The sequence below is a fragment of the Scyliorhinus canicula genome, chromosome 10, assembly GCF_902713615.1.
Source record: "Scyliorhinus canicula chromosome 10, sScyCan1.1, whole genome shotgun sequence".
NCBI classification, from domain to species: Eukaryota; Metazoa; Chordata; class Chondrichthyes; order Carcharhiniformes; family Scyliorhinidae; genus Scyliorhinus; species Scyliorhinus canicula.
In genome coordinates this window covers 156,609,346-156,634,319 of record NC_052155.1, presented here as the reverse complement: position 1 = coordinate 156,634,319, position 24,974 = coordinate 156,609,346, and positions in this window count along the sequence as shown.

Genomic DNA, 24,974 nt, shown 5'->3' with positions numbered 1-24,974 from the left:
GATCTTTAGACCGCAGGGCCAGCAGGACGGCCCTCCAAACCGTCCCATTCTCCCTCTCCACCTGCCCGTTTCCCCGGGGGTTGTAGCTGGTCGACCCGCTCAAGGCAATGCCCTTGCTGAGCAGGAACTGACGCAGCTCATCACTCATAAAGGAGGATCCCCGATCGCTGTGGACGTAGGTGGGGACGTAGGCACGAAAAGGGTGAAGATACTGTGGAGAGATTTAATGACCTTGGCAGAAGTCATATTGGGGCATGGGATAGCGAAAGGGAACCGGGAGTACTCATCGACCACGTTCAGAAAGTACGTGTTGCGGTCGGTGGAGGGGAGGGGCCCTTTGAAGTCCATACTAAGGCGCTCAAAGGGGCAGAAGGCCTTCACCACGTGTGCTCGATCTGGCCGGTAGTAGTGCGGCTTGCACTCTGCGCAGACTTGGCAATCTCTGTTGACGGTATTGACCTCCTCAGTGGATTAGGGCAGGTTGCGGGCCTTATGAAATGGAAGAACCGGGTGACCCCCCGGGTGGCAGAGGCCATCGTGGAGAGCCCGAAGTTGGTCCACTTGTGCGCTGGCACATGTACCGCGGGATAGGGCGTCGGGGGCTCGTTGAGCTTCCCAGGGCGATACAAAATCTCGTAATTATAGGTGGAGAACTCGATCCTCCACCTCAAAATCTTATCATTTTTGATCTTGCCCCGTTGAGTATTATTGAACATGAAGGCAACCGACCCTTGGTCAGTGAGGAGAGTGAATCTCCTGCCGGCCAGGTAATGCTTCCAATGTTGCACAGCTTCCACAATGGCTTGGGCCTCCTTTTCGATAGAGGAGTGCCGAATTTCAGAGGCATGGAGGATGCGGGAAAAGAAGGCCACGGGCCTGCCCAGCTGGTTGAGGGTGGCGGCCAGAGCTACGTCCGGTGCATCGCTCTCGACCTGAAAGGGGGGGGGGGGGGGGACTCGTTGACCGCGTGCATTGTGGTCTTGGCGATGTCTGCCCTGATGCGGTTGAAGGCCTGGTGGGCCTCAGCCATCAGGGGGAAAACTGTGGACTGAATGAGTGGGGGGGCCACATAATTAGGGACACACTGGGCATAGTAGGAGAAAAACCCCAGGCATCGTTTCAGGGCCTTGGGGCAGTGGGGGAGAGGGAGTTCCATGAGGGGGTGCATGCAGTCGGGGTCGGGCCCTAGAACTCCATTTTCCACGACATAGCCAAGGATGGCTAAGCAGTTGGTGCAGAACACGCATTTCTCCTTATTGTACTTGAGATTAAGGAGTTTGGTGGTCTGGAGAAATTTTAGGAGGTTAGCGTCGTGGTCCTGCTGATCGTGGCTGCAGATGGTGACATTGTCTAGGTACGGGAATGTGGTCCGCAGACCGTACCGGTCAACCATTCGGTCCATCTCACGTTGGAAGACCGAGACCCCATTAGTGACGCCGAAGAGAACCCGAAGGAAGTGATAGAGGCGGCCATCTGCTTCGAACGCAGTGTATTGGCGGTCCTCCGGGCGGATGGGGAGCTGGTGGTAGGCGGACTTCAGGTCCACTGTGGAAAAGACCCGACACTGTGCAATCTGATTGACCATGTCAGATATGCGTGGGAGAGGGTACGCGTCGAGCTACGTGTACCGATTGATGGTTTGACTGTCGTCAATGACCATCCTGTGCTTCTCCCCAGTCTTTACTACTACCACTTGGGCTCTCCAGGGGCTGTTGCTGGCCTCAATGATGCCTTACCTCAGAAGCCGTTGGACCTCCGACCTAAACATAGAACATACAGCGCAGACGGGTTTGCAAGGGTCATCACTGTAATGCAATAAATCTGATCACATGTGCAAACAGCACTGACACAAAATGAAAGTTGAAGAGATATAAGGCTGGATTCACCATTTGGGAGACTTTGGGCGGCATTTTCCATCCAGCGACACCGGAATGGCGAAACACGATTGAGCGGAGAATCGCTCGTGAGCCAAGCCCAGTGAAATGCCATGTTCCGGTATATGCTCCGGAGCCTCGACAGCAGCGTCAATGCATTCTACTCCACATGAAACAAAAAGGCATTGACATATCATTAGCGGGCCAGAGCAGGACAGCACGGTGGCACAGTGGTTAGCATTGCTGCCTACGGCGCTGAGGACACACGTTCGAATTCCCGGCCCTGGGTCACTGTCTGTGCGGAGTTTGCACATTCTCCCCTTGCCTGGGTGGGTTTCATTCCCATAACCCAAAGAAGTGCAGGGTAGGTGGATTGGCCACGCTAAATTGCCCCTTAATTGGAAAGAATAATTGGGTACCTCTAAATTTATTTTTTTTAAATTAACGGGCCAGACCCAGTGTTCTCTGGGACCATCCCGAAGCTCCGCCTCTGACGGGAGGAATTACTGATGGGAAACAGGCGTCGTGACTGCTGAAGGAGAGAGAGAGGAGGGAGGACATGTTCCCAGAGGTGCGACTGTGGATTGACAGTCTTGCCACTGGCATGGCTGGCTGGGAGGAAGGGGGAGGTGGATGGTAACCAGAGGATGGCCCCCAGGCCCGGGGATTGTCCAGGCACAGAACGCCATTTCAACAGCCTGCAAGGCAGCCATCTTTCTGTACACTTCACTGACCGTCCACCATGACCCATGGTTGCGCAGAGTGACACCGGCCATGTGCCGCCACCCCACCACCCCCACACTCCACACCTGTCCACCCCACCAAACCACTCCCCCGCGAAAACCAGGCACCATCTGCCGACAGAGCTTCATGCAGTCCACCAGAGGGGACGTCTACAGCCCTACAGGAGGGTGCCGGACGGGAGCATACTGTTGGCATAGGTAGCGCTAGCCACCGGTACTCCTGCCGGAAGGGACGAGTGATGGGACCGCTGTGCCGGGCACCAATTGGCCAATTGGGCCAAGAGTGGTGTGCAGAGGGCAGAGTGCCAGGGGAACGGCCGGGAGTGGGTGCGGGGATGGGAGAGGATGGGGGGGGGGGGGGGGGCTGGGGCCAACATGTAGCCCGTTGAACCTGTTTGGACAGCGGGGTAAGCACCGTGCTAACGTGCCTGCCTTTCACCTTCTGCAGACAATGGATTTTGGAAACCAAATAGGAATTGTGGTCATCATCCTCGGCGCCGCAGGCCTGGGAGGTACACTGCAGCTGTACAAGCAGGAGCCGCTCAAGGAGGGTCCTGCAGCAGTGGAGCCTGGTCCAGAGGAACAGCAGCCAGCTGGTTAGGATGGTGAGCCAGTTGCCCAACAGGCCGAAGAACAGGTGGCAAGGAGGTGCCGCACTCACCACTTCGGCCATTGAAGCGTGAAGGGATATGAAAGCATCAGTCTGGGTCGGGTCACCCCGTACTTGGGTTGCGAGGGGAGGGGGCACCCAGGCAATCTGTGGGTTAGGGGCTGCTGTGCGGTGGCGGGCAGGGGGCGGCTGGCATGGGGCGGTGAGGTTGAGGGCTGATTTGCGGTGCAGGGGAGTGGGTTTTGACGGTCTCTACCATCATGGCCCTGGCATAGTGGACCTTGCGGTTGCTTCCTTGTCCACCGCGAGGTCCATCACATCAGGTTCACGATTGCTGGGACTGCAAGTGAACTGCGTCCACATGATTCCTAGCTGCTAAGGATCTGAGAATCAAGGCAGCACGGAGCATAGGGCTCCGGGCCTGCTATATAGGTGCAAATGGGTCATTAAAACCACTTGCATTTATTTCCACGCTCCCGCTGACGTGCAGCGTGGACCTTGTTCATACCGCCAGCGGGGGGGGGGGGGGGGGGCGGGGTCAGAGCATGGCGTTTGGGTCTGCGCCCGGCACGAACCACATTTTTCCCCAACGCCCGATTCTCCATCTCATCGGGGAACACATCCCTGGCGACCTGGGGGCAGAGAATTTGCCCATAATATTGATAATACAGCCTTATTGAAGAGGTAAGGAGAGGCGTGGTGCAGCAGTATTGTCACTACACTGGTGATCCAGAGACCCAGGATAATACTCCGTGGACCCGAGTTTGAATCCTGCCATGGCAGATGGGGGGAAATTGAACTGAATAATAGAATCGAATATCTGGAATTAAAAGTCTAATGACGACCATGAAATCATTGTCATAAAAAAAACCCCAGCTGGCTCACCAATATCCTTTAGGGAAGGAAATCTGCCATCCTTACCTGGTCTGGCCTACATGTGACTCCAGATCCATAGCGTATGGGTTGATTCTTAAGTACTCTCTGAAATAACCAAGCAAGCAACTCAGTTGTATCAAACCGCTGCAAAGTCAACTGCATAGACCACCCAGGCCCCGCCCCAGGCAAACTTAGGCAAACCCAGCCCTAACATCGAGTTGCTTGTGGCAAAATTGGGTGAGCTGTCTAACAGACTAGTCAAGCAGCAGCCTTACAGACAATGTGCCAGACACCACTATCAAATGGGCAGCATGGTAGCATAGTGGTTAGCACAGTTTCTTCATAGCTCCAGGATCCCAGTGTCGATTCCCAGCTGGGTCACTGTCTGTGCGGAGTCTGCACGTTCTCCCAGTGTCTGCATGGGTTTCCTTCGGGTGCTCCGGTTTCCTTCCACAGTCCAAAGATGTGCGGGTTAGGTGGATTGGCCATGCTAAATTGCCCTTTGTGTCCTAAAAGGTTAAGTAGTGGTTACGGGGAGAGGGTAGATACGTGGGCTTGAGTTGGGTGCCCTTTGTAAGGACCAGTGTAGACTCGATGGGCCGAATGGCCTCCTTCTGCACTGTAAATTCTATGATCTATGATCAAATCCCTGAGTATGCCCTGTCCCACCGCAGGACAGACCCAGCAGATGTGGCAGCACAGTGGTATACAGTCAGAAGGGAGTTGCCCTTGGAGTCCTCAACATCAACTCTGAACCCCATGAAGTCTCATGGCTTCAGGTTAAACATGGGCAAGGTAACCTCCTGCTGATTACCACGTACCATCCACCCTCATAGAATCCCTACAGTGCAGAAGGAGGCCACTCGGCCCACCGAGTGTGCACCTATCTTCTGAAAGCACATCCTACCTAGGCCCGCTTCCCCTCACCTCATTCACGTAACCCCGCTCTGTTCCCACAACTAAAGGCAATTTAGCATGGCCAATTCACCTAACCTACACATCTTTGGACTGTGGGAGGAAACCAGAGCTCCCGGAGGAAACCCACGCACACGCGGGGAGAACGTGCAAACTCCACACAGTCACCCAAGGCTGGAATCCAACCCGGGTCCCTGGTGCTGTGAGGCAGCAGTGACTTGAGGGCACAAATTAAAACATGGGGGCATGATTTAATTGCTGTCACTGAGACATGGTTGAGAGAGGGGCAGGAATGGCAACTCAATATTCCAGGATATAGGATCTTCAGGCGAGACAGGGAAGGAAATAAAAGATGAAGAGGAGACGCAATTTTGATCAATTAAAAGAGGAAGGAGGCATAACATCTTAGAAGGCTTTTCAAACGTAGCCATATGGGTAGAATGTAAAAATCAAAATGGCGCAATCACATTGCTGGGAATGTTCTATAGGCCCCCAAAATGTCCGAGAGAAATAGAAGAGCAGATATGTAGGCAAATTTCAGGGAAATGTAAAAGTAATAGGGTAGTGAAAGTGGGAGGACTGTATGTTCAAGGAGACTTCATTACAAGAGTGAATGCCGACCACACAGCTTGACCAATGTGCAGAGCATTGGCAAGATGAATAAAAATGCATAGAGTTTGCTGTGGCTATGTTGTTACCATGGATGCAAAACCAAACCATAAGGTGTCCTGGAGACATCTGAGATCACACCACTGACACCAGAAAGATCATCATCACCTGATCTAGGGCACTGATCAATGTCCAAATCACTCATAACCATTGCAGTGCTGACTGTGACACTGACTACTTCCTGGTGTGTCGCAAGGTCAGGCTTCAGCCAAGGAAATTATACCATTCCATGAAGAAAGATCAACACTTGCTGTACCACTGACCCACAAAGGATCCAGGAGTTCCTCAGCATCCTCAAGCAGACTCTTTCAGACATGGACGCCCAAGGCCAGAGTGCGGTATCCAACTGGGATCATCTGGGCAACCCCGACTACAGCTCTGTACTAACTGCGGGGGGGGGGGGAGGGGGGGAAGTAACCAGAGGAATGCTGACTGCGTTTGAGGCTCATTGGACTGAAATGGAGCCAGTTACTGCAACCAAGAGGCGAGCCCTCATGAACTACAACCAGCCCTGATAAAAGAAAATCAGGATGCTCTCAAGAGCTGACAGGATCAAGTTTCAGTGACTACTCAGTACTGCAACAATAATTATTGGTTGAAACTCTGCAACAGTGTATAATATGCTACTGAATTGGGGGTGCTAGAGGAATGTATGAAGGAATCAAGAAAGCAACAGGTCCAGCAGCAACCAAGTCAGCCCCTTTGAAGACAAAGACAGAGATGACCATCATTGAACCAAGCAAGCAGATGGAAAGGTGTTTAAAGCACTACCTCGAACACTAAGCAACAAAAAATGGTGTCACTAAAGAAGCTCTCAGCGACATTCCACACTTTTCTGTCATGGAAATGCTGATCAGCGAACCCATCAGAGAAAAGCTCAAAGAATCTATTGATGGTCTTGCCAGTGGTAAAGCCCCAGGAAACAATGGCATTCCACCTGGAATCATCAAATGTGGAAAACTGCCACTGCTGCAGCATCCATTACTTGTGTCTCCGCTGGAAGGAAAGATATGTGCCTCAATGATGTATAATGCACAAGTAGTCCCCTTGAACAAAAGCAAAGGGGACCATGGTGAGTGCAACAATTATCGAAACGTCTCCTTGTTAATTATCGCGGGAAGGTTGCTCTGACCAGATTGCAGACCCTGGCATTGCACAACTACCCTGAATCTCAGTGCTGCTTAATGAGCTGGCAGATTGACAGTTGACATGATTTTCTCACTTCAGCATTTACAAGTGAGATGCTGTGAACAGCGCAGACCACTCCATATCGCCTTCATAATCTTTGATGCTGTCAGCAGAGACGGACTCTTTAAACTGCTGCGATGCAATGGATCAACATCAGATGGTTTCAAGATCAGTAACAGGGTAAACCAAGGATGTATCCTGGTGCCAACTCTTTTTGGTACATTTTTCTCCATGCTGCTATTGTATGCTTTGGGTGACTCAAATGAGTGTCTATCTGCATGCCAGAGCTGACAGCAAGCTGTTCAACTTGGCAAGATCATGCAACAAGACCAACGTACATAATGCCGTAGCTCATGAGTTGCTGTTTGTTGATGATGTCGTGCTGGCATCTCATTCTGAAGCTCATTTGCAACAACTTGGAGTTTTGTTCTCCCAGACTGACAAGGGGTTTGGACTGAGAATAAGTGTTAGGAAGACCAAAGTCATGGGTCAAAACGCAGAGACGTCACCTTCCTCCAGGATTGACATCCTCACTCTGGAGGTCACAAACAGCTTCACATGCCTTGGATCAACAATCACCAGCGACCTGTATCTTGATGCTGAAATCAACACCAGGACTGACGAGGCGTCAGCTTTCATGTCAAAGTTCAGCAGCCGAGTATGGGCAACACCAGACTAATTGAGAATACAAAGGTCCGTGTGCCCCAGGATTGCTGTCACAGCACCCTCCTTTTCAGCAGCGAAGCATACACAACTTATGCAAGCCAAGAAAAGCAGATGGACAACTTCCACCTCTGCTGCCTCACCCAAATATTAGCTATCTTCCGTTAAGACAGAGTGCCAAATATGGAAGCACACCAGTGAGCAGGGATCCCCAGCATTTTTGTCCTCTTAAGTCAGCAGCCATTCCACTGGCTGAGCAGGTGAAGAGAATGGATGACGGCCACATTTCCAAAGGCATTGCTCTTCAGCACGAGGCCAATAGGCTGCCCACATTGGCGATACAAGGATATTCAGAAGTGAGGCCTCAAGTTGACCAGGATAGGAGTTGACTCATGGTAAGTTTCGCTGCTGATCAGAATGCCTGAAGGCAAGTGCTGAGGTAGGGTTTGGAAAAAGCAGAGGGAAAAATAAATGGTCAGATGGAAAAAAAGGAAAAATATCAACTGACCTCAGTTCAGTCAGCTATGGAAGAACTGCCTCTCATGACTCGGCCTCTGCAGACACAACAGATGATGGTCAAGCCAGATGTTTCCAAAGATGGACAGATGCCATAACAATAATATAGTTGATTGATAACTTCCATTGTTGTTTAAGGTAACAATGCTTATGCGAATCCTATGGTTGTGTGAAGCTTTGAGATTCGATGTCTCTAAGGCTCCATTTGCAGGTGTGTTGTCTTTGGCTGATTTAATTCTGCAACCATATACGCCTGGCACAACATGTTTAATCACATGTATGTATATAATTGAAATGTATGCAGCCAGTGTTGCCCCCAGGGCTAAATCGCTGGCTTTGAAAGCAGACCAAGGCAGGCCAGCAGCACGATTCAATTCCCCATACAGCCTTCCCGAACAGGCGTCGGAATGTGGCGACTAGGGGCTTTTCACAGTAACTTCATTTGAAGCCCACTTGTGACAATAAGCGATTTTCATTTCATTTCAATTAGTTTGCTGTTGGCCCATTCTCGATTTCTCAACTTTGACATGAAATCTACAGCCCTGTTAGTCCAGATTTTGGCAACAAGAGACAGGTTGCTGGGATTGTTGATCCAAGGTATGTGAAGCTATTTGTGGCCTCCACAGTGACGTTGTTAATACTGACGGAAGGTGGAGTCACACTCGACTGACTATTTCACATAATGACTCTGTTACGTTTGGGTTGGAGGGTAACATTATCCATCAGAAACCAACAGACAGCCAGTCGAAAAGCACTTTTTTTCTTCACAAGCTATTAATCCGTCAACTGCCAAAACTAATTTTAAAACTTCAAATATCTTTATCTCATTGCTTTTGGCTGCCATTTTCTACCCCACCGAAACTGTACGTACAACTAAAATAATATATATATAGAAATGTTTATATTACAACAGAAAAATCAAATATTTTTAAAGTATGCATTCACAAAATGAATCATTAAACCCTGGACAGGCCGAGTAGAATTTTTCTCACACAAGTCAACTTCTCGTTTTATGGCTGTGTTGAGCCCTAATGTAAGAATTCCATCTTTGTCATGGTTGCTGGAGATTTCCAGATCTTATTAACAAATCATGCAAATTTAGAGAGAAAGCGGGAGTGGGATACTGAATTTGAATGATCAGCCATGATCATATTGAATGGTGGTGCAGGCTCGAAGAGTCGAATGGCTTTCTCCTGCACCTAGTTTTTATGTTTCTATGAGTGGGAGAGTAATTGATGAACGATGGTAACTCACAGTGGATTTTCACTACCCAAGAACTGTATTACTAGTCTGATAGTGTAATGAAACAAAAAACAATGTTGGAGGTCCGTGAAACAAAATTTTAAGATTCTCTTTTTAACCTTTGATGAGATGGTCATGCGCAAGCTGTTCCATTACAATTTAAACTGGGAATAACTATTCTTTAACCAGCACATTTGTGATCCTTTGTAACGCTTGGTTCTCAATCCCTTAACAGCCATCATAAAGAGTTACTCATTCATGATATAATGGAGGTTCAAGCCAGTAAATTCGAGTCCCAAATTGCTATTATCACTTGACCGTGACTTCGGATTCCAATAGTTTTCAGTTTAGTTGCCCAACTTTTTCTGAAATCACCTTTATTGATCCTAAATGGAATTCTCAGAACAATCATCAGATGTTCCTCTCCCTACTGACTCAAGTAGGATAATCCCAGATGTGAAGTTGAGTCACACCATTGAAGCTGGAGTTCTCCCAAATCCTGATTTTCTTTCCTCCTATGATTGGGGATATTCTTATCACCAATATGTCTTCAGATCAAAACAAATCATTTCAGTCAATTTATATCTTAAATTAGAATCAGAAAATCGACTTTGTGAATACCATACAAAAATGCCTGTTTCGAGTGGGATAACTGAATCTCGTTGATACAACTGTAACAAGAACAGATTCTCATGAAAGCAGAGTGGTTGCTGGAAGCACAGCGAGATGGGAAAACTGTTTAGTGAATCAATTTGCAAGAAAACTTCCAATGGCTGGATTAATCCTATGGTTCAGTAACCATGGTTCAGTAAGCAATGGTTAAGCCTGTACTAACACTTCTATGTAAAAAAAGGTCAGAGGGTCTTAGTCACTGCCCTCTATATTAATTAGTTTACCCACCCCACCATGCCCTGATGGACAGAAAAGGGTTGGAGGCAGGTTAGAAAGTTAAAACGGGAGTATGTGCCCCCAATCCGATGCCAACACTTCCATGCATCATGCTTTTGCTGCGGCAGGTAGCATGCTGTGTACCTGCTTCACCCTTGAGAGGCGAAACAAGGAGGAGTTTGATTTAAATTTAACGGTTGCCAGCCAGGTTTCTCAGTGCTGAGCAAATCCGGCAGATTGGAGGCAGGAGCTAGCAGTTCCAGATGTAGGTCTGGTCCAGGAGAAGCAGGAGAATTCCCTACCATGCTTCTCAAGGAAGTCTTTATCAGCCTCCATTTTGCTGATCAGGGCCTATCTCTCCCTTGCCACAGTCACTGACCACCCCCTCTCCCCCACCTCACTCCAAGTCTAATGTCTCGGTTCTCCCCTCCCGATTGCCAGTGTCTTCTTTCTCTAGCACAACAAGCCTCAATCTCTTACTCCCCCGCCCAACTGCCCTCTCCTCCACTCCACTACACTAAGGCCTGATCTCTTGCCTTCCCTTTCTCCAGAAGCAATCATCTCCGAGGTTCCTTGGCTTTGGTCTCATGTCAATTTGGCCAACGGCAGGCTGGAAGGTATGTGTCTCTGGCAGCTCAAGACATACATTGGAAAGCATCAAGAAAGGGGTTTATTGATGGAAGACAAAGGCAGTTATGTAACAGGAACAGAACACTCCAACAACTCCCTGGTCCTCATTGTCCACCAGTCACTCACACGACATATCACTAAGCACCGTCTAGGATTTAGAGTGTTCAGCAAGCTGGTGAAGCCCAGATATGAAGGCTGAGACAAACTCTTTATGGTCCCTCACTGCAGAGTTAAACTTAATGTGGGAGGATGATCGAGGACCTTGGGTTACAATATTCTTTGACCAACTTCACTATTTGGTCAAAGGTCTTCGAATCGGTTGTTTCTGGGGACCCGAGGTTTACTAATTAAATGATATGTTTGGGGCCCATAAACTGTCAGAAGTGTCACATTCTGCTTGTCATGTGATCTTATTCACGGTAAAAGAAATAACAGAGACGTTCGAAGTACTGACTCCAATCCTCAGACCCTGGATCCAGTTGCCCAACTATGGGCATTTCCACTCAAGGTTTGAATGATTCTCACTCTTGTTGAAGCTTCTCTAATTTCTCAACTGTTCTGTCCGTCACCCCTCAATTCATGTCGGCTGCAGTCAAAAACCTTTATCTTGTCATCAGTGAGGTTGCCTGAGATGTACACTGGAAGTTTCCAGTAGTATACAAAGGGGCTTATTGATGCAAGGGAAAGGCAGCTAAGTAACAGGTACAGGACACAATACAACAGGTCTTCACACTTCAGCTCCCTAGTCCACACTGCCCAGTGTCCTGCTCCCAGGGCCCTGCACAAACTTCCTATTGGCCGGGGATCATGTGCTCCTGTGCAATTGACCCCAAGCTGGTTACGTGCAATGTCGAACCTGCCCCCTTAAAGGGGGCGTTACCTAAGTACCCATGGCCTCTCTCCCCATCTGCCTCGCTTCCTGAATGCCTCCCTGTAAATATCAGGGCTGCTATCTTGAAAAAGCCAACGGAAGCCTTGCTGATGGCACAAGTTACAGAATTTTTTTAAAAATAAAGGAATTTCTTTAAAGCAGGATTTACAATGATACACTTTACAAATTTAGTCAAAACGCACTAGAAAGCCATTTGTGTGGAAGCTGTAAATAAAGGTGACGGTTATTTTTTATAGTACATCTACCACTTTCTGAAATGCATTCACTGTTGTTATGGGTCAGGGTTCGGAGAATTCCAAAGTGTATCATGGAGTTCACCTGACCCACAACTTTTACTAGATTGTGGTATGGGGAGCACACGGCCCACTCTACAGGTGTGGTACAGCAGAAATGGACCAGTATTTTTTAAACCAAAACAATGTTTATTCTATGAACTCAAGTTAACCTTTTTAAAACAATCAGTGAACATCTTAGCAACCATTTATTCAAATACACCCCCAAAGAATACAACACTAAGTAATCTGTATGCTGCCCTTTTAACATCCAGAAGACTTAACAAACCTCTAAACAGAAGCACATCAGAGTTTACATTCACTACTGAAAACATTCTTAATTCTTCTGAATTCACCAAATGATCAAGAAATAGTCCTTCATGGCAGAGATCAACAGTACAGCTGCTTTGGCTGACTTAAGCTGCAACACACTGAAAAATGAAACCAAAAAGACAGACACACTCAAGCTTTTCTCAAAGTGAAACTAAAAAACAGAGCCAAAGCTCAGCTCCACCCACACTCTGACATCACTGCAGTAACATGAAGAGCCAAACATTTCTTGAAGTGGCATTCTCATGACACTGTACTCAATAGTGATCAAGGGCAGAATTCTCCGACCCCCCCCCCCCCCCCCCCAGGGTCGGAGAATCGCCCGGGGCCAGCGTAAATCCCGCCCCGCCGTGGCCAGAATTCTCCGCCACCCGGGAATCGGCGGGGGCGGGAATCATGCTGCGCCGGTTGGCGGGCCCCCGCGGCGATTTTCCAGCCCGCAATGGGCCGAAGTCCCACCGCTGACAGGCCGTTCCCGCCGGCGGGAATCAGAGCACCTCTGGTGCCGGCGGGAGCAGGCGGCACGAGCGGGCTACGGGGTCCTGGGAGGGGTGCGGGCGATGTGACCCCGGGGGGTGCCCCCACGGTGGCCTGACCCGCAATCGGAGCTCACCGATCGGCCGGCGGGCCTGTGCCGTAGGGGCACTCTTTTTCTTCCGCTGCCGCCACGGCCTCCACCATGGCGGAGGCGGAAGAGACCCCCTCCACCACGCATTCGCCAGGGTGACTCAGCGGCCACTGACGCTCCAGCGCATGCGCGGACTCACGCCGGCCGGCGAAAGCCTTTCGGCCAGCTGTGGCGCCGGGCGGCGGGGTGCCAAAGGCCGTTCGCGCCGGTCAGCGGGGCGCCAACCACTTCCGCGGGGGCCTAGCCCCTAAAGGTGTGGAGAATTCCGTACCTTTGGGGAGGCCCGGCACCGGAGTGGTTCTCGCCACTCCAGTACGCCGGGACCCCCCGTCCCGTCGGGTAGGGGGGAATCCCGGCCCAAATGTAGAGCCATAAGCAGGGCCGGTGCTAGGAATTGCGGGCCCAATTAGAAAAGTGATGGCGGGGCCCCTACTCTACAAAATTAAAAATTTATTATGTTTATATTTCGTGTAGTATGCTCGTCTTTAACCAAAAAAAAACATTAAATGCTTGATATACTAAAATTTTGAAACTTACTTACCCGGGTGGAAGGATTTGGCGGCGCAGGGCTGAAGGATTTGTCGACGGTAATGCGGTGCGTTCCCCAAAAGTAAAAACTACCCTATAGTTCCTCTTAGAATACAGAAAAGGCTTCAAACGGTAACTCTGTCGCCACTGGCGCGGGGCCCCCTTAAGGTGCGGGGCCCAATTTGATGAAATTGGTCAAATAGGCTTAAAACCGGCCCTGGCCATAAGAGATATTTAACTGACCACACAAAACTGGTACTTAAAGAACCTAACCAAAATAACCTAACCTAACATAAAATCATTTGTTAAACAGCAGAGACCTCTTTTAATATAAAACCAGTGGTTAAACACCAAATCATAGAACTTAACATATTATGTTTTGTTCATTGTCAATAACAATATGTGTGTAATATTTCAGATACCGAAATTTAATCACAACCATTTTCACATGAATTGCACCAAGCTATTACAGACCGTTCAAATAGACAATACATTCTGGCAAACAATGGCTTCTATAGCATTTCTGGAGATGGTAATTGATCTCAAAACAAGACGAACAAAGGCAACAGAAGCAAGTGTTTTGCAATAATTTCCTGTTTTCACTGTGCCCTTTTACAATTTGTTGACTGCCTCCCATCCATGTCAATGTCAACCTCTTCAGTGAAGTAGAGCCAATTAAGTACAGGCCACATACAATCCAACAGATATCGTGAATGTGACCTCGATATACTTGATTTACTGACCCCAGCTAGTTTTTCAATCAATTGACCTGAGTAGTATGGCAACTTTCCCCTTTTTCCAGTGAAACCCAATTGTCACAATGTGAAATTGGGGATTTCTGTAGAGAATCTAATTGGCATACATCTTGAAACTGTAGGGATCAGCTTTGTATCAGTAAACTGTCAAAACAAATTGGCAAAAGGTTAACTCAGTGAAGAAAGTGTGTAACGTAAAATAAAAGGCGCGATTGAGCGGACATTTGTTAAAGTTAGCTTTTGGGCGCGTTTAGAAGGGTGTCTCTCGACGGTTGCAGCTCTGAGAATCACCCCCCCCCCTATTCAACGGCACTTTACCGGGTTTTTTTGGCCTGGGGGAGTTTCTCCCTGCTGAGGCCGCACCGAGAGCAATTTCCTGCTGGTGAGCTGATCTCACCATCAGAAACGGCTGCTCGCAAATCGGGCCTCCATTTTGATCGGCATGGCCCCTTTTCAGCACCCCTTTCCACTTTACTGATCCCCCCCCCCCTCATCTTGTCAGGGCCCCTGAGACCCACCCCTCACCTCCCTCCCTCCAATTGGTAAGGCACCCCCGGGCCTGACCCCTGGCAGCTCCAATCTGGCTGCGCCAGCCTGGCACCCTGGCAGTGCCATGGTGCCAGGGAGAGTGCCAGGGTACCACCTACCCTGTCCCCGACCTCAAGAGGGTCACCAATGGCCTGCGAGACCCCCGAGGTATCATTATAACTGGTCCACATTTGTCTGGACCAGTAATATTTGCCCAGGGCCCCCAGGTGCAGCCATTGAGTACCGGGCGCAGGGTGAATCTGGTGTCCGGGTGTTTAAATGAGCCATCAGAGTGACTCACGATCGTCCCCGCATGGAGCCCGATTTGGGGCTCTCGCACGATTCACCCATTGTGCCTGGATCCACGCTGCGCACAATGGTGTCGCTGAATCGCGCCCTTAGAAAAGAGATCCCTCGGCTAATGAACTATACTGAAACGTGCATGGGCCGGATTTTACACGGCATCAGAATTCCACACCTGTGACTGAAAATTTGGGAAAAGTTGGGAGCCCACCCAAAAGCTAGCTGCCCTGCATCCATTTTACATTTCCAGGAGTACTAACTGTTTAAGGTCCAGGCTCCTACCCCCAGTTAGGAAGGAAATCCTGCCTTAGAGAGTTTCCAGCTTATCCAATTGGCTGGCAGTTCTCCAGTCCCTGGAGCCCATATTTGAGTGGTAGGCACTGCTGGGAAAACAGGTAGTCCCGACGACGATGAGATTATGGAGTCCAGAGTGGCAGGTAAATCCGGGGTGTCACTGGGGTCTGGCTGACAGACCCTGCGAGGTGGGTGGGAGCTGGGTTTGAGACGCAGGTGAGGGGGGGTATGATCTTGGGGGAGGACATGGGGGCCATGGTGCCTTTGAGGGGAACAAGGGACCTTGTGAAAGGACATCCTCTGCTTCTTCCCCTACATCAACCTGTAGCGCAACAGACACCTACAGATGCTGAAAGATGCCCTCGTACGAACGGGATATGGCGCTCGACTCATTGATCGACAGTTCCACCGCGCCACAGCAAAAAACCGCACCGACCTCCTCAGAAGACAAACACGGGACACCACTGACAGAGTACCCTTCGTCGTCCAGTACTTTCCTGGGGCGGAGAAACTACGACATCTTCTTCGCAGCCTCCAACACATCATCAGCGAGGATGGACATCTTGCCAAGGTCATCCCCACACCCCCACTACTGGCCTTCAAACAACCGCGCAACCTCAAACAAACCATTGTTTGCAGCAAATTACCCAGCCTTCAGAACAGCAACCACAACACCACAAAACCCTGCCAGGGTAATCTCTGCAAGACATGCCAGATCATCGACATGGACACCACCATTACACGTGGAAACACCACCCACCAGGTACGCGGCGCATACTCGTGCGACTCGACCAATGTAGTCTACCTCATACGCTGCAGGAAAGGATGTCCCGAAGCGTGGTACATTGGCGAGACCATGCAGACACTGCGACAACGAATAAACGGGCATCGTGCGACTATCAACAGGCAGGACTGTTCCCTTCCAGTTGGGGAACACTTCAGCAGTCAAGGACATTCAGCCTCTGATCTCCGGGTCAGCATTCTACAAGGAGGCCTTCAGGAGACGCGACAACGCAAAATTGCTGAGCAAAAACTTATAGCTAAGTTCCGCACGCATGAATGCGGACTCAACCGGGATCTGGGATTCATGTCGCATTACATTCGGCCCCCACCAACAAGCCTGGACTTGCAGAGGCCTACCGACTGAACTGGCTTGGGACAATTCACACCTCTTTAACCTGGAGTTACCTCTCTCTCTGCATCTTTGATGATTTGATTGCCTGCAGGTGCTCGCATTCCGGGGCATCTCTGACTGTGTCTATATAAACATTTCTGGAACAAGCCTTTCCATTCACTTGAAGAAGGAGCCGTGCTCCGAAAGCTCGTGTTTGAAACAAACCTGTTGGACTTTAACCTGGTGTTGTAAGACTTCTTACTGTACATCAACCTGCACAGTGAAAGTTGCCAGGCTTCCCCCTTGGCCAAGCTTTCACGGCATTGTGTAAAATAGCAGCGGAGGTGGAATGAGTCCCTTCAGTGGCCATATAAGGACCCAATAGACCCAAGGGTGGTCAAAGTGCCTGATGCCTCCTCCACCCAACACAAAACCGGAGACGGGTTGAGGATGGTGGGAAGGCACATCACTGGAGTAGTATCCATGAGTATCAGAGTAAAATTTCAAGACTTCATTTAAAGGCTAAAGCCATTCATTCAGGAAGATGTAACTGGGCAATTGTGTCACCTTGAACGAATACGATCCTTCCATCTGTCTTTCAGATGAAATGAAGAGCTGAGTCAATGTCTTCCTGTTACAGTCCTATCTGAAAAACAGCAGAGAATCTTCCTAATGTCCTCAGCAACATTCTTCCCCTGAACAAGAATGTTGTTTGTGGCATGTTGACAGTGCAGAGAGTGGGTTACATTGACCTGCACAACAAAAATCAAAACGTTTTCACAATGTGATAATGTTTACAGCTATACAGATAGAATTTACAGTGCAGAAAGAGGCCATTCAGCCCATCGAGTCTGCACCAGCCCTTGGAAGGAGCATCCCACCTAAGCCCACACCTCCACCCCATCCCCTTAACCCAGTAACCCCACCTAACCTTTTTAGACGCTAAGGGAAATTTTACATAGCCAATCCACCTAAGCTGCACATTTTTGGAATGTGGGAGGAAACCCACACAGACACGAGGGGAATGTGTAGACTCCGCACAGACAGTGACCCAAGCCGTGAATCGAACCCGGGACCCTGGAGCTGTGAAGCAACTGTGCTAACCACTGTGCTACCGTGCCGCCCTTGTGACGTGTAAGTACAGCTACGGTGTCTCCAAACTGGCAAACTCAGGAACGAGCCAATGCCAGGTTCTGGATTTTTCCGTTTCTTTGGGTCGGGCCTGTAGTGTTTTGAGGGTATGTTTTTCAAATAAGGATTGAAAAGGGCACTTTTGAAAGAAAGAGTGACATGCTGTAAGATGAGCCAGTAGGTTATTTGGTGCTGCTCCAGATCTGTCGGTGTTACAATGCTGGAAACGTGGTAGAAGCTCTGTCCATTTATGTAAATGGAGTTCCACTGAACTTCACTGAAATATTGGTGATAGAGTGGGAGCAGCTCTCCAGCCATACAGCGAGACCAAAAGATGATGTGGAAGAAAGTCAGACAATGGCTGTTTAAAAAGTGTCTGGCTTCGGACTTGAGACATTGGGTGGGATTTAGTGGGCTCGTTTGCCACTGGCACAAATCCCGTTGTGGCTGCCAAATCTCATGAGAGCGGCATTATGGGATTTGCACCGGCGTAATCTCAGTTTAAGATCTTTCAACGTTATTTGGGCCATGGGTTTCTCGCAGCAAATGAAGGCTCGCTAGCCGATTCGCCGGCACCGCCCTCGCCAGCCCCCAGCTAACAATGTCGAGCAGCATTTAAACAACACTTGCTCAGCCAGCCCCAGCCAGCTCGCAACAATGGCGACGAGGAGACCGGCCCCAAGATTCGGCGATGCAGATCTGGGGAGGCTCCTGGACGCGGGGGAGGCCAGGAGGGATTCCTGCTCCCCCGAGGGCCCTCGGTCAGCCATAGGGCAGCCAGTGCTGCCTGGGACGAGATGGCGGAAGTTGTGAGGAGGATTGGCCTCCAGTGCAGGAAAAAGGTTAACGAGCAGGCTGCACGAGTGAGTAGATACCAACGCCGACCACCCCCCAACCCGAGACCTTTCCGTCCCACGCGAGTATCTACCCCCAACTCTCCATGCGACCACCAACCCTCCCTCCACACCCTTCCCCTTTCAAACCCCCCACCACTGTGAACCACGTGTGTGGCTAACGATGCCCTCTCTGTGTCTCCTCAGGAAAAGCGCTCCCACAATCGCCGGGAGAGGGCCCTGACTAGCGGAGGGTTGCCGGGCATAAGAATTCTCAGCTCCTTCGAGGACCAGGCCCAGGAGGTGACTGGGGTGGCTGAGGACAGAGCGGTCGCCAACGCAGAGGCTGGCAGACACCTCAGAGGTGAGGAACCAGCGGGCTCCACCCATGGGGGAGCTGTCGAACGTGAGTGTTATTGCCTTGCTGACTGACCCATCCTTCCCACTGACCTCATGATCATTCTCCCGCAGGTCCTCCAGCCGGCATCATTGGGAGAGTGGGGAATTATAAAATCCAATTAACTCCCTTGTGCACAGCCAGTATGACACCTCTCTCACTTTCTTCTGCAATGCAGGCCATCCTCTGAACCCTTAGCCCATCTCTCCAGGCACCCCGCCCCTCCCCTTCCCAGGGCGAGTATGGGATCCTTCCTGGCCCTGCAGGCTTGCCGGAACCCTCGCCACTGCCGCCTGGCCTGCAGCCTTCAGCTGGTCCTCTGGTTCCTCCCTGGCCTGATCCTCCAACCCTTACTGGTCCGGCGCCACCTTACCATCCTCATCCTACTACTCCTCCTCGGAGGTAGCCACATGTTCCTCATTCAGCTCATTGCCCAGCTACTGTGCAAGGTTATGGATGGCACAGCAGACCACTACATAGCGGGGGGGGGGGGGGGGGGGGGGGGGTGTACTGCAGGGCACCATTGGAGCGGTCGAGTTATTGGAACCGCATCTTGAGGAATACAATGCACCGCCCAATCACAGCCCGGGTGGCCACATGAGTCTCTTTGTAGCGGGTCTCTGCTTCAATCTCCGGCCTCTGTACTGGTGACATGATGGCACAGTGGTTAGCACTGCTGCCTCACAGCGCCAAGGACCTGGGTTCAATTCCAGCCTTGAGTGACTGCCTGTATGGTGTTTGCACGTTCTCCCCGTGTGTGCGTGGGTTTCCTCCGGGTTCTCCGGTTTCCTCCTACAGTCCAAATATGTGCAGGCTAGATGGATTGGCCATGATAAATTGTCCCTTAGGGTCCAAAAGGTTAGTTGGGTCACTGGGTTACGGGGATAGGGTGGGGGCATGGGTCAAGTTGGGTGCTCTTTCAGGGGTCGGTGCAGACTCGATGGGCCAAATGGCCTCCTTCAGCACTGTCGGGATTCTATGATTTAGATTTATCCCCCATGAGTCAGCCACCCATCCTGAGGTGGTCCTCGATGAGGCCGGGGATGACTTGGCTGCCCCAGGATGTTGCTGTCGTGCCCACTGCCTGGGCTTGGTCCATGTCAAAGATGATGTAGCTTTCCGCCTGGCAAACAGGGCATCTGTGATGTGTCAGATGCACTTTTTTTTTTAGAACAGTACAGCACAGAACAGGCCCTTCGGCCCTCGATGTTGTGCCGAGCAATGATCACCCTACTCAAACCCACGTATCCACCCTATACCCTTAACCCAACAACCCCCCCTCCCCCCTTAACCTTACTTTTAGGACACTACGGGCAATTTAGCATGGCCAATCCACCTAACCCGCACATCTTTGGACTGTGGGAGGAAACCGGAGCACCCGGAGGAAACCCACGCACACACGGGGAGGACGTGCAGACTCCACACAGACAGTGACCCAGCCGGGAATCGAACCTGGGACCCTGGAGCTGTGAAGCATTTATGCTAACCACCATGCTGCCCAAATTATGGGCTGTGGCCTGTGAGATACCACAAGTCCCCACTCTGAGACATGGAATGATCCCGAGGTGTAAAAGTTCAGAGCTGCGGTGACCTTGACGGCCACCATGTGATGCCAAGTCCGCGAGGACATGACACACGTGCCGCACCATCTTGTTGTTGAGGCGGAGTCTCCTACAGCACGCGCTGTCTGTTACCTCTTCAAATGACCAGCGATGCATGTACACCCTGGGCCATTGCAGGTCTCCACTTCTGGGTCCCTCCCTCACCTGATGGACGGCCGGGTCCTCAGGGTGTGGGGCAGGGTCCGGCACATGGGCTGCAGCCTCGAGCATCTGCAGGGGCTGCTGCTACCACCTTTTCCGGCACGCCTGGACGCCTGGGCAACCAACAACACCACTAGGGAAAATTCTGGATCCAAAATTCCTGCCATAGCGTTCAATATCTGCAAGGCATTTGGAGAGGATGTTAGACTGGCAAACAGTGGTGGCTCCACCACGGGACCCTCCATTCCCCCATTGATCCTTCCCCCACGCCCAGAACACCCTGCCCACACTAACGCAGCTGCAGTGAGCCCCCCCTCACCAGACCCCAGACCCTGTACCCCGGACACCCGCTGCTCCCCTCCCTAAGGCACTCACCCACCCTCCGGCCGTGGACATGTCCCTGGAGCGGTGTCTCATCCCCTGGGTGTTCGGATGTTGACTGATGCGTGTGCGGTATTGCCCCCCGCAGTGTTCAGGCACAGTATCCATGCATCAAGGTGTGATTGGAATGCTAGGGAATGACTCCCACATGTTACATGGCCTACCCACCCACAGGAATCCACCAGGGATGCGTAAAGTGCTCACTTAACTATGTTTGTCATATCCCTATTATCCATAGCCTTCTGCCGCATGGTCAGAGGCCTCGGCAGTCGGTGGGGGTTATGGGTGGTCGGTGGGGCAGACGGGCAGGGACAAGGGTTGTCCCCAGAGCAGGTGCACATGATCCAAGTGTTGGCATGGTGACGCCGCAAGCGGACTCCCCCCCCCCCAGCACCTCCTCCCACCCTCCCATGGCGATCTACCCCTGGCAGAGGGTCCTCCACCCCCAGCCGAGGGTCCCCTACTTCCCCCGTGCATTGGGGCAGCAAACCCAGCGCACGCGGGCTCTTTGCCTGTGAGCAAAGATGGCTGCTCACCTCCTCAGCTCCCCATAGATGGCCTTCCGCCAGATTCACCTTTTTAAAAAGGAGTACTAATCGACACCAGCATGACTACTTGCTGGGGAAGCCGATGAATGATGGGAGGTTGTTGAATAAGGGGTGGCTCCTGTTAATTGTATGGAAATAGGGCTCAAGTGGGGGTAATTGGTTTCTCGCCACACTACGCCAGCATCCCAAGTTTGCCTACCGGGGTGGGCCGATTGCATCGCCAACTGGTTTGCAAACTGGAGGGCTGGTTTAGCTCAGTGGGCTAGACAGCAGGCTTGTAATGCAGAGCAAGGCCAGCAGTGTGGGTACAATTCCCGTACCGGCTGGGAATTCTGAATTCTCCCTCAGTGTACCCGAACAGGCGCCGGAATATGGCGACTAGGTGCTTTTCACAGTAACTTCACTAAAGTGTTAATGTAAGCCTACTTGTGACAATAAAAGGATTATTATTATATAACTGTTTGGGGCCTGGCGCGGTTCTCGTTTTCTGCCTCTCCCGCTATTCACCGGCCTCGTTTCGCTCGAGCGAGAGCACAATGAGGCTGGAGAATCGCACCCAAAGTGAGCAGCGACACTACAGGAAAATGATGAGTTTATTGGTTGAGAGTGGTCTTACTCTGCTGCAGGAGGAGGGACTACATGGGGGAGAGCTGATTGGTAAGTAAAGGTAAACTGTTTTTCTACAATTTAAAGCTGCATTAAGGAAAGGTAGCTTTTTAAAAAAAAAGTAACAAACAATTTTCTACTTGGCATAAATAATTCTAACAAATAATACAAGGATAAGTAGGTTTAAGTAGAATGAGACAAGGAAACTAGGTTAAGGTAAGGGGAGTATATTTTAAGTTAGCAAGTAAGACAAAGTACGATTATGTTTAAGACATGGCAGGTGAGGTCAACCGAGTGAAATGTGTGACCTGTCGTATGTGGGAAGTCATGGGCCATACCGACATCCTAGATGACCACAGGTGCAGGAAGTGCTCACAACTGCAGAAGCTTGAGCTCTGGCAGCTGCTAGAGACATTGTGGCATGTCCGCAAGGCTGAGTTACATGGATAGCATGTTTAGAGGTATGGTCACACCACAGCTTAATGGACTGGAGGAAAGAAGGGTGACCGCCAGGCAGTCCAAGAGAAACAGGTCGGCAGTGCATGAATCCCCTGCGGTCCCGCTCTCATATCGGTTTTCCCATTTGGAAACTGGTTCCTCAAGGTAAAAGCACATGGGATCCAGGATAACTTGGCATGTTGGATCCAATGGTAGGAGATAGAGAGTAGTGGTAGAAGTCCGTTTGCATGACTGGAAGCCAGTGTCCAGTGGTGTACCATAGGGATCAGTGCTCGGTCCCTTATTGTTTGTGATATGTATAAATGATATAAGTAAATGTCGGGGGGGATGATAGTTAGTTTGTAGATGACATGAAGATTGGCCGGGTGGTTAATAGTGAGGAAGAAGGTCTTAGGTCACAGGAAGACATAGATGGGTTGGTCAAATGGGCAGATCAGTTGCAGATGGAATTTAACACAGAAAGGTGTGAGGTGATGTACCTTGGAAGGAGTAACGTGACAAGGGAGCACCCAATGAATGGCAGGACACTAGGAAGCTCAGAGGAACAGAGGGATCGTGGGGTTCTTGTCGACAGATCTCTGAAGGCAACAGGGCAGGTTAATAGGGTGGTTAAGAAGACATACGGACACACGCTTTTGTTAGCCATGGAGCTGTACAGGTCAATGTTAAGGCTACAGCTGGAGTACTGTGTTCAGTTCTGGTCACCGCACTATAGCAAGGATATGATTGTACTGGACGGGGTGCAGAGGAGGTTCACCAGGATGTTGCCTGGGATGGAGCATTTGAGCTATGAAGAGGGTTGGATAACTGGATAAGTTAGAGTTGTTTGATGTGGAGCAGATAAGGCTGAGAGGGGACCTGATTGAGGTGTATAAGATTATGAGGGACATGGAATTAGAAACGGCACCTGGGTGTCCTTGGGCTGGCGTCAACAAGACGGGCCGAATGGCCTCCTTTTGTGCTGGAACTTTCTATAATTCCACGGGCAAGTTGGATAGAAAGCAGCTGTTTCCCTTCGTTGCAGGGTCAATAACAAGGGAGCATAATTTAAAGGTGAAAGGCAGGAGGTTTAGAGGGGATTTGAAGAAAAGTACTTTCACCCAGAGGGTGGTGGGAGCCTGGGATACACAGCCTGGGAGGGTAGTTAAGGCAGGAAACCCCACAACCTTTAAAAAAGTACATGGATGAGCACTTGAAATATCATAAAATTCAAGGCTATGGGCCAAGTGCTGGAAAGTGGAATTAGTGTAGATTAGAGTAGTTTTGTCAGTGCAGATTCGATAGGCCGAAGGGCCTCTTCTGTACTGTATGACTCTATTTATATTTGATGATATTGCACAGAGCGCACAAGCATGCATCTCTAATTTTCTCACAATTAGTTATCGGTTTGTTTATTCAATCACAAAAGGGGCATCAACAAGGTCCAGCAGTCAGGTTGAATGTCAAATCAACAGACCGATTAGAAAATATGCATTTTCTCAAGAAACAAAAGGTCATAGCTATTAACAATTGTCATTTGACTGAACTGTATCACATCAAAACAAACTAGGTTCTAACTTCTTGTTTTAACCAAGTGTTTTAAACTTGAATATTTTATCTTCCAGTTCTTCTATATGTCCTTCATAAAATACCATATTTTGAGCAAAATTTGTTGCAAATTGTTATTCATTTGGAAAACCGCACCTTAACTACATCATTAAATGGATACATGATTTTTCAGTCCAAGAGCGACTGGAGAGATTAAACTAACATTCACCTTTCCATTTTTCACCAATTGTCTCTGGCATAATGCCCAGACTTAAAAAGGAATCTGTTTATATGAATAAGCTTAAATTCAGGATCTTGATTCAGATTTGGAGGGATGACGGGGCGGAGCATAGTGGGAAAGGCTCAGTTGTAGCCTTGTTCCTTGACCTTTTTACAGTCAGCATAACTGCATTGCAGCTGGTAGCTTCTTCCTGCTGCAGTGCAACCCACTGTGAAGCGGTCCGGGGTCATGTAGGTTTTTCAAAGTGCAGGTCGTGGGAGAGTGGGTTGCCAGCGGGTGTCGGGAGAGCAATTGCCGTTCCCGTGGTGGTCCCAATCGCAGGGAAAGCGCCCTACAGCCACTTCCAGCATATTTAATGAGAATAGCGGCCGCTGCCGCCTTTTAATTAAGAAGGAAATGAGGGTGTGTGCAGTCTTCCAGCCAGAGGTGGCAGCAGAGAGCAGGTCATACTCTCTGCATGTACACTTGATGTCAAGTTTTCTGTTTGCACATGTTTTTGGCACTAAATCACCGTGGACAGCTTCTTCCATTTTCTAGCTGCTGGCAAGCAAGGCAAGAGGACTGTGCAGATGAATCAAATAACAAAGAAACAAGAACAGGAACAGGAAGAATGGCCCTTCAAGCCTGTGC